Here is an 11,130-nt window from a genome sequence, read left to right on the forward strand (position 1 = left end):
GTAAGCCCGCACATGCTGATTGCTCATCATTGGAAGGATTTTATTCGGCAGTGTGGTTTCTGTTAACATCCAATGGCTTGTTTTACAGCGGTGCTCATCTGTGGACCAAATGTGTCACATAGTAAGATGGGAAAGATTCGGTCTTTCTGGTTGTGCTAATAAAGTGTGACAGACGATTGGACTCACGATTCATCCTGTTCTCGCTTGCCATTTTCATAAGCCCATATATGTCACACACTGACATTTGCCATGTGGTAAAACTGGACAACTTGCCACTCTATTTGGGGGAATTTCTCCCCCCCTCCCCACCGTCACGTCACACATATGCTGAAAATAATGTTTTGTTTTGACCCATGCAGTGTAACCTTTTGAAGTTGTCAGTTGGAACAAGGCTACTGTGGGACACTTATAGCCTGTCAGCTGCTGGGACTTCAGTGTGTGGAAGACTGGGCTTATAGACACCTGTAGGCCTGGGGTCATGGTGGCACCTCTCAGCTTTTCCAGTCCTGTGGGATGGTCTGCTTGGCTGTGTGTGTGTGTGTGTGTGTGTGTGTGTGTGTGTATGTGTGTGTTTCCTGCAACTCTAATCTAAACTAAAGGGAATTACCAAGATGTAACTAAACAAAACTAAATCCCCAGAATCTCTTTACAATAACACGGTTTTATTTTACAATTTAATAGTCACTGTTACCATCTGGTTTATCTATTGCCATACGATGCTGGATACAACTAAAGGTTATTGCAATGTAAAACCGAATTTTATCATTCTATCATGTGCTTTGCTGTGTTCACACCATCTGACACCACATTACTGTGATGTGATGTCAATAACCGATTTACAATAGCTGGTTGTTAGCTTGGTTCTGATGTGTGATGTCATCTAACAGTTCAACTACGGTCAACTTTCCAGTGCCAGCGGAGGAGGAAATGAAGTGACCATGGTTAACACATGGCTGACGTCTTTGTGGTACTTAAAAATAAATGGATTTCTGGTTTCTTGTTGCCTACAGTGACCAACAACTCCTGATTGTCCAGAATCCAGCTGTTTTTTTAATGATGCATACTGATTTTTACAATAAAACGAGCAAACCCCAACAATAATGTCTTATTTTCACACTACACACCAACACCACACAGAGAAAAATATAATGATAAAAAAAAAACGATTTTGTTATGCCACTGGGAGCTGGACTTTTGAGGCAATGTGTTTGAGGCAGTATTCATGAAAGACAGGAAGGGAAGAGTCTGTCTGCAGAATTCTCTAAATCCATTTTGGAGGGAGGGATTACCTGAGATTTATCATTCAGCATCTCTGACTCAGACACGTGGTTTTTACTCTCATTTTGGAATGTTAAATGGAAAATGTACAATCAAATGCAGACAAATCAAAGCAATTTGAAATGAAAATACACTTACTGTACATTGCACATACATTTTGCAGGTATGTACAGTAGGTTTCCCATTGGGAAAGTGGTCTCAGACTTTTGGACCCTACTGTATGTGTGTGTATATAACCCACATGCACATTCTGACTGATAAGTGTCAATGTAGCATCATCAGTCATCATTCAAATAGCAAAATACTGTGGCGCTTTGTAGCCAGGCAGACTGATCTGTTTCCTCACATTAACAATTGGCTGCTGTCTGTTCCCAGCAGCTCAGTTCTGCTCTGCTCTGCCCTTACTGGCTGCCTGCCTGCACTGGGAAACTCAGGACCTTCATCTCCAGCAAACAAACTGAAAAGGCGCAATCAGAGAAAAAGAGGAAAATCACACTTGTTTTTGTTCCATTATGCACTGAGCATTAGATCAAGACAGGAGAGATGGAAGGAGGGGAGGCATGCAATGTAGGAATAAATGTGCATGTGTGTGTATGTATGTATGTGCGGGAGGGGGGGGTGGAGGGGATTCTCTGCCACTGGGTGAGCTTATCCAGAGGATCTGTTCTGCTTCAAGAGAAAGAGAGAGAGGTCTGATAGGAACAGAGTGTGCCACACACTTGCCCTGAGACACACACACACACAAGCCAGGACATTGTGAGCCTTACCTACCGCTGAGTGTACGAGCGCCCCTGGTCCAAAATCAGAGCTTCAATAACAAACTCTACCGGCTCTTCTGATTGGTCGTGACGAATGCTCTCTTCTCACTGGTCCCGGGTAATGTCTGCCACCAGGGGTTTGACCGCCTGTCCCCTTTATTTCATGTCAGTCTGTGAGTGTGTGTACTTCTGCATGTACATTAGGACTGGTTTTTTTCCATGTCAATATGCACATATGGATATGAATAAGAGTGTTTGCCGCAAGGAGTCATTTGTTCTAGACTGAACAAAAGTAACAGCAAGAGACCAAAGAAACAAAAGCCAAGCAAGTAGAAAAAGTGAAAAGAATAAACCTTTCAGAAAATAAGGCCCATCTATTTATTTAAGCTGTTTTTCCTTGGCTTTAATTAAAATGTACTTTGTCTTTTATCAGAGAGCGAGCAGGGGGATGTGGTGGACTTACCCCTTTTCCAGTGAGGAAAGCCAGTGGGTGCCAAACGGCAAAGCCTGCCGGATCATTATTTGAGTGCCAAAACGGTGGGAGAGGAAAAGGCAGCAGAAAGCCGATCATTAAAATTCCTACCACCTTGTTGACTGCATCTCCCCAACCAGCTTTCATTTCCCTCCCAGGACTTGGATGCAAGCGACGGTGAGGGAGTGCAGCTTGGCTAAAGACAAGAGGGACAAATCTTAAATTGGACATGGAAGGGACGTCCTGGAAAACATCCTTAGACACTGAGACAGTGAAACAATGCAGACCTGAGATCAGTAGCGTGTGAGTCAATGGACGTAAAGACCTACTTAGGGATGCTCTTGCCAACTCTACATTTGGTGTTTAACACCAAAACGAGCCAAGTCAACAAAAAAAAAATCCCAAAAGAGATTGATGACCTTCTCCATAACGAAGTTGTGACTCCTGGTAGGAGCCAGACTCATGTGAGACATAGACATAGACTGTATAGACATAGATGAGTGTGTCACATCCTGCGTTTTTTCCAGTCTCTCCATTCAAAGCAGTTAGAAAGAGCCAGACAGGAAAGAAGCTAGTTTCTTATCTAAATTGCACCTCTGACTCACTGCCATGGATACAGGATAGGTGATGGCCAGAAAAAAGCGGAGCATCTAAGACGGCGATGTCAGCTCTCTTTACAGTTTCCTCTTTCTCTTTGTTAGAGTAGCAGTAGAGGAGGACCACACAGAGAGCAGATAGTCAGTGGGTATTAATGGACAGGTTGATGCGGAAGGGGATTTGTGCGGTGGACCTCGGAGGCTCTCGGGGGTCCGGTGGTGGCCCTCAGTATTGGTGACAGTGTCTGGGCCACTAGCTGCTGAAAGGAAAGGGAGTGACCGTGTGCCTCCTCGGTTCAGTGAAGACTGGTGGGATTTACAGCACACGGTGTTGTGAAATGTGGTTTCTATAAGTAATTGGTTGCATTTCTTCATTACTCAGTTGAAGTATGGATGATTTGCATTTCTTGTGACATATAGCTATTATTTCAAGAGCGACTGTATACAGATGTTTAGCTAAGACCTGCTTCAAATTGTATGTATGTGACTTTTGAGCCACCGTGTTAAAAATGTACTTTTTAATAACAGCAATTTTTCACAGTATTTATGTACTTTGATATCATGCTATGGCAGTGTGTACTGTCTACATTATTTCAAATGAAGATAATTACTCCTTTAGAAGAGGAAACAATAGATGACATGTTCTTCAAACAGCCTTGACTGTATTTTTGCTAGTAGTAGTAGTAGTATTATTAGTATTAGTATCATTAGTATTAGTAGTAGTCAGATCACAAACATTATAATACTGGAGGAATTAATGTGAGTAGTGATGGATAAACATGAAAACTGTTTGCTGTGCCCATTCACTCGGACGTGTGTGTGTGTGTGTGTGTGTGTGTGTGTACAGATCCCCGGTCTGGTCTAAATTACCTGCTGACGGACAGGCCATCGGCTGTCACCGAGGATGTGCTGATGGGACTCACTCTTCCACTCCCGTCCCATTAGCCATTCCTCCCTACTCTTCCTCCCTCCTCCTCCTCCTCCTCCTCCTCCTCCTCCCCTTGGGGCTTCAGCCTTCCTCTGTGCCCCGTGATGCGCTGCGGTAGGTCAGGTGAGCAGAGACGGACGGTGAGCAAAAAGAGTGAAAGAGAGAGAAGCAGAGAGGCACACGGAGGTGAAAGGGGAGACTTTTATTATCACCATTGTTTCAAGCTCACTGATCCCCCCTCATCGCTGACTGCTCAAATGTCCTATCTTTTCAACACACCTGAGCTCTCCCTCACACTCCTCACCCCTCCGCCACCCTCCTCTTTCTCTCTCTCTCTCTCTCTCTCTCAAATCTCAGTCCTGCAAATCCCCTCCTTACCCCCACACAACTCCTCCACTCCCCATTTGCTCCTCTCCTGTTTCTACCTCCTCCTCCCCTCTACCTTCCCTCTCAATGGGCTCACACTGCGTTCAGAGGGTTGGGGAGAAAAAGAGGGTGAGAGAGGTAGAAAGAGAGACAGAGAGAGAGAAGGAGGGAGAGCGGCAGGCCTCTGGCTGTAAGGGAGAGTGCACCTGGATGGGCAGGCTTCCTGGACACGCTGTGAGGGGCTATTGTCCTGCATGTCAGCAGCCCCTCTCTTTTAATGGGGCCCGTATATCATCGTTCTGATTATGGCAGATGACTGGGACTTGGGGGAGGAGGGGGGAGTGGTGGGGGGGTGGAGATGGTAGATCTGGAAGAGACGTAAATGTGTGTGTGTGTGTGTGTGTGTGTGTGAGAGTGAGAGAGAGAAAGAAAGAGAGAGTGTATTGGAGAGGGAGGTGGATGAAGGCGAGGTTTGGGGACAGAGGCTTAAAAACGCAGGGACCCCCAAATCCCCCATCGACTGAAATCCTAGCACTTAACCCCAGCTATGGCATTGTGTGCTGCCATGGGGATTTTTTTCCTCTCTTTTTTTTTTCGTGGCCGTCATTCTTTTTAATGGACTCTCTCACTCCATCTACTCCTCCCTCTCTCTCTCTCTCTCCATTCACCCGGTGGATTCTTTAGCTGAGAAAGTTTTTTTTTTTTTTCTTTTGGTTTATGACTTGTTTTCTTTTCAGAGGTAGGAGGAAGGGAGGTGAAGGCTGGTCACCTGTCCTCTCTGGCCTGAACGCCCTCTCAGACCAGAAGCTGTTAACAGATATCACAAAGGAAAGAACCATGGTGACCGCTGCGGTGAACCATCCTTTTCAACATACTCAGTTTTATTTTTGCAACCAAGTAAATGTCAGACAGTGACAGGTAGCAGCAGTTATATAGCACAGCCTATGAACCCACATGAAAAAAAAACATATGGGTACAAAATGATACTCTGCAAGTACATCATGAAAATACTCATAATTATGTCATCTCACTGTAAAGCACTTTGGTCAATATTTGTTGTTTTTAAATGTGCTCTATAAGTAAAGTGACTTAACAGGACTTGAAAATGAAATACATTTATCTCTCCATTAATTACCTATTAGTTTCAGAACTGACTGATATACAGTTACTTACCTATAGGGCTGTGCATACATGTGTTTTAGTAAACATCTGTTACCAGCCAGTCTGTTAGGTCTTTGGATCAGGAGCTGCTGATTGTCCCACAGTCAAGATTTAGGGAAGGAATATCTGCCTCAGTAGCAGTGAGGTTTTACAATAACCTGCCTGTTTCTATTATATGTTTTACTTTACTTTACAGGAAGTCTTATTATTAACTTTCATTAACTTCATTTTGTTGCCTTATATCAACAGATGATAATCTTGTTCGCTGCTATAAGCTCATTCATCTACCAGGGTGCTGAGTGGCAGCAGGATTTTTTTTTTCTATTGCCATTTAAATACACCTTTAATACCTCTTACTAATGTCACAGCATCACTGTGTGCTGACAATACTTTTGACAGATTGAATCACTGGTGTAGGGCTGCGGTAATGAGGTAATTCACTTAGTTTATTTCAACAAATTAACAATCCGCTACTCTCATTAGGTCTTTGAACTCATATCAATACAGTTGAATCGGTTTCAACAAAAACGTACTTGCATGTTATTTTAAAAATCTATTTTGTACCTCTAAGCCATTTAAATAGCGTGTACGTTTTTCCCCAGTGCACCAGCGTCTTGAGTGTTAAGTGCTCCAGTAGTTCACTTGTGGAAGATCTGATCTAACTCAATAGCAGATCAAAGACTGAAGTGTTCATGTTTTGGGTGACTGAGAAGAGAGAGAGTCATTCATTTCGGGGGACAAATGGCAGCTAATTGAGTAGGTGTTGTAAGAGCCTGTCTGGATACCTTTCAAATGAGTAAAGGGCCATTTCCCCCATAATTAGCTACCTATGTTGGATTTTGTGTGGCGTGCGAGTCTGCGTGTGTGCGTGTCTGAGTGTGTGCGTGTGAGGGAGAGAGAGAGAAAGAGAGAGAGAAGGGGGTGTTAAGGTTGTTTTGGAAACATAATGTGTGTGTGAAACAGGCTAAATTAAGCCGTTCTTAATAATATTATCATTAATTTACTATCTTTAACAGCATAACTCTTCCTTGATAACAATCCTCGATGATGTTTACTGACCACAAATTTTGTCAAACTAACTAAAAACTTCATATTTATTGCAACAACACAACTAGTTTACGTGTGTGTGTGCGTGTGTGTGTGTCTAAATGTGCGCCAGTGCATGTGTGCTCATTTCCCAGAGCTGATTAGGCGACAGCGGTCATACATCACACCGTGACCTGTGGTGCCGAATCTGGAACAAATATTTACACAGTTACCATGGACTGAAGCAACAAACTTTTATTTTTTTGCTTCTTTAAAATTTTAATCATTGCATCTTAGTATCAAACTGTTGTATCATTACTTAAGATTTATTAAAAGCCTGACATATTCACTGAAAACATCATGCTTTGAGGCTGAAAACTGGGCAGAGCCGTGTGCTCCTTTGAGGCTGCAGTCAGGATGACATTACGGAAGGTAAGTTTGAGGTTCATTACTTGTCTGCGGAGACTTTATTCAACTTCTGTACATTTCTTTATATACAAATACTATAGCTGAGCACCTATAGTAGATCATATATTCCCATTTATTTTTCCAAGAAAAAAAAAAAAGAGGTGGGAGATTTACAGAGTGTGAGTGCATGTCAGACTACTTCCTATTTGGATGGTGGTAGCTGTGTCGAGGGCAGAAAGAAACCTATAATCCCTCTATGCTGCTTGAATAGAGTCATTCTGAAAACAGTGAGTCAATGTCCGCTCGCTGCTTGGTGCGTCAGATGAGAAGCAGTTAATGTGTCAGTAATTGGACAAGCAGTATATTTTGGGAAAAGCCCTTTATAAAAATATCCACCCACTGATTTAGAGAGCGTGTGTGGCACACGGGGCGGACATCATTTACATTTTACAGCCTGAAAAAATAAACAAACAAACAAATAAGAAAAAAAAAAAAAGAAATGGACAGAGGTGAAAAAAGGGGAGGTAGAAATAGCAGCTGTATTCTTCTGGTGTGTCTGGCTGGCAGCTCTTGGGGGATTGGCAGGATTAAGTGAGAGCTAAAGATGACATCACGGTTGAGGACGGCCGCTTGACTCGTAAAGTGCCCCTTCGGTTTGTGCATCTACGGGCCGGGTGCCAGAGCCAGAGTGTGGGCGAGGGGGGTGAGGGGGATCATTAGTGAGGTTTTATTGGAGCACTGGGGTGGACTCGCTGGTACATGGGTGCAGACGCACAGGAAAACAGGATTCAGACGGGCTATGTAGTGCAGCTATTTGATTGCTCCCAGACCCTCACTGCAGAGAGTGTGTACGCGAACGAGACGGAGGCAGAGAGAGAGAGAGAGAGAGAGAGAGAGAGAAAGGATTGTGTGTTTGATATGAGATTGATACACGCGTTGTGGAAGTGTTTTCACTTGTGTTTGAGGTTGATACAAATAGGAAAGTTTGTGTGTTTGCAAGGATTTGTTGGCACGTGTGTAGAATTATCCTTTTATACGTGCATGTTCGTGCATGTGTCTTTCCTCGTGATGGAAACCAGAGATATCCTATAGCCGTGGGGGCCTGATCTGCGAGTGGGCTGTCCAATGACGCTTGTGCCGAGTTCTCATAAAATGCATCAAGGCAAAAGCCAGAATTCCTTTAGTTTTCAGGGCCACACCACCCCCCACACCCCCACCCCTCATCCTTCTGCACCCCTCCTCCTTTGCCTCTTTCTCCTTATGAACGTATAAAAGACGACAGCAAGGATATCCAGCACTGGCTGATACAAATCCCACTCAGTCACCTCCAGATGGGATGGCTGCCTTTTACATTGAGAGCTCAGCAGTAGCCCGTCCTGACTCATTGTTTCACTCCATATAAAATGAAATCAACCACATCTTCTAGGGGTGGCTAAATACTAGCTACTATTTCCAGTTACGCAGGAACAGATCCCTTTGAGTGATCCGCGTCTCTGTCTTCTGTGGAGATTTGTCACACCGAAACGACTCATAATGACCCACACGGTGTTCGGTACACGAAGCAGAGCTCGCAGACAGTGGTTTGTCACACTCTTCGAGATTTACTCCGTCTGTGCGTCTAGTCACTGACAGCCTGGAGGAAAGGCTAGAGCAACTGTATCCTCTCCATCATGCCACGGCTAGGAAATGAGCCATTCATTCTGACCGCTGCTGTCGAGCCGTCTGACCTCTCAGGGCTGGAAGGCCCACTGTGGTCTCATAAAAAATGCCAGTCATAAAACAGCCGAGGGGGTAAGTCACTCTTGAGCTATTAGCTGGTGATACTGGATGAGATTTCAGTAGGTGTCAGGGTGTAAGATTGGACGAGGCTAGGAGGTAGGCTTGTGTCTCAGAAATGATAGATATGTTGAGCATGGTGAAAACTTAAGATCGTGCTGAGGTGAGCTGAAGTTATTAACTTGATCATTATAGTTCCTGTGCGAGCTTTTTATTTACAATATTAGCGGCACAGCCCATTTAACATAAATATGCCGGCCGCTTCTGTCCAAAAAGAAAAGAGTTGGCCCTGAAATTAACCCTAATGGTACCATTAGTTCAGTTTCTCAAAGTTTGCAGTCAAACAAATCGCAACCCACACACAGTCTCAAAGCACTAAATGCACTTGTTATCAATTGGGGGAAAGGCATTATTACCTATTAGCTGTTTTAATGGTGCAAACAGGGGCGCACAAAGTAAATACCCAGGTTTATGACTTCCTGTACTCGAGAACAGCATATGTTTGATTGTGGTTGCTAATGTTAAACTAATTAGGGGGGTTTGAGCTGAAATACCACGCTGAACACTCATGTTCACTCATTTGTGACTAAACACTGGTTAACTGTGAGCAAAGTGGGAGCATCCATGCTTAATAATGGCACATATTATTACATTTTGTATTTATCTCTTATGACTAAACACAATTATTAGCCATTAGAAAGGAGGAAGAATGTGGTTTTCTTGGAAGAATGTTTTCTGTACTGTGGATAAATGTGTTTTGCACAGAACGTTAAGTAGGCATATCTAAAGAAACACTTCAGAGGGACAATTTTAGCCAGTAATTTCCCTGTAGAGATAAAGAAATTACATTGATAAAGGCTAGCTGCCACTTGCTTCTTGAGCATTAGCTGTTCTGCCAAATGATTGTTGATGATATGATACGTTTAAGCACATTTAATTTAGTTTCACTCCTGAATGATTTTACATTATTTGCGAAAAAATAAACATACAAAATAGTCTATTGAAATGTTTGAAGAGGAGACAGTGAAATTTGAATTTAATTTTCAGGGAATTTGGTTTCTAAAATCTAAATACTTCAGTGATGAGTGACCACCAGTCATCAAAGAAGAGGTGAGATGAGGCAAGTTTATGACCATCTATAATTAAAAAAATTAAAGTGTGTGTATATCTTTTATAATTCACCAGACTAAAATGAAGGATGAAGTCTATAAAAAGCTGGTTGAATAGAGTTTAGGTGTGTTCGGGCCCCTTTAGGGATTCTTAGTGTAGATCATTTATTTTTGGTCATGAAAGGTCTGCCCAGAATAATGTTTCCATATACAGATATGGTACCATTAACACAAACAACTGGTCTTACTCTGTTTTTATTAAAATATGGAAAACATTCTTTTTAAACATGGCAATACTCTTAGGTCAAGTATTAAAAAAGGCGTTATCTTTTAAAGCTATGGAGGGTCAGTTCTTCATCTGGACTGATACGTCAGTGGATGAAAGAAACAAGGCAACAGCAGTGATGTCAAATACTGTAAGAATGGTGAAGGTCATCAAATAAAATCAACTTCACATATATCAAAAATTTATATACTTTCACTCTTCTTAGACATTAACTTATTCCCCATGGATCACTGCAATGACATCCCACAGGAAAATCAAGACTTTATGGGGACATTTTACTGAGGACTAGCTGTGTGTGTGTGTGTGTGTGTGTGTCTATACAGTGTACAGTATTAGTCTGGCACCCTGGAGGAGTGATAGAGAAACAGTGCTGGTATTTACAATAGTTTCCTCCAAGAAGGAAAGAAAATGTGAAAAAACTACCATCAACACCATTCCCAAAGCACTCCACTCAGCAGAAAAAACTGCCAGGGTAGTATATCAGCTGACCCCCATCAAACACTCACATATACACACACATCCAATTCATTCTTGACCCCCCACCATCCTCTTAATCCTGTAAATGTTTTTACAACTTGGTCCGTCACTGAGAGCGTTGGACACTGAGGTGTTTACATTAGGCTAGCCACGCTAGCTAGCGGCACTGAACGCCACATAGTCGTCTATCAAAATGAAAGTGTTCTTATAAACATACTAATTAGGCTGTGCTTTATTGTTATTTAGTCCACAGATCGTTAAGTTAGTGTAAACCAACATATTAACCTCTGATTGGTTGGCTCTGCTAATACTGTGTCATCACCGTGTCGCATTTATCATAGCATTGAACATAACATTTATCACCTGTAGCAGTAATGAACCACTTGTTAATCATATATTTTTTTTAAACCTCAGATGAAGCATTAAGTGCTCATACAGTATGTGTGTTACATGAATCCAGCTGTGAAGGCATTTCATACATCTTTAACC

This window comes from Thunnus maccoyii, chromosome 4 (assembly GCF_910596095.1).
Source record: "Thunnus maccoyii chromosome 4, fThuMac1.1, whole genome shotgun sequence".
Lineage (NCBI taxonomy): Eukaryota > Metazoa > Chordata > Actinopteri > Scombriformes > Scombridae > Thunnus > Thunnus maccoyii.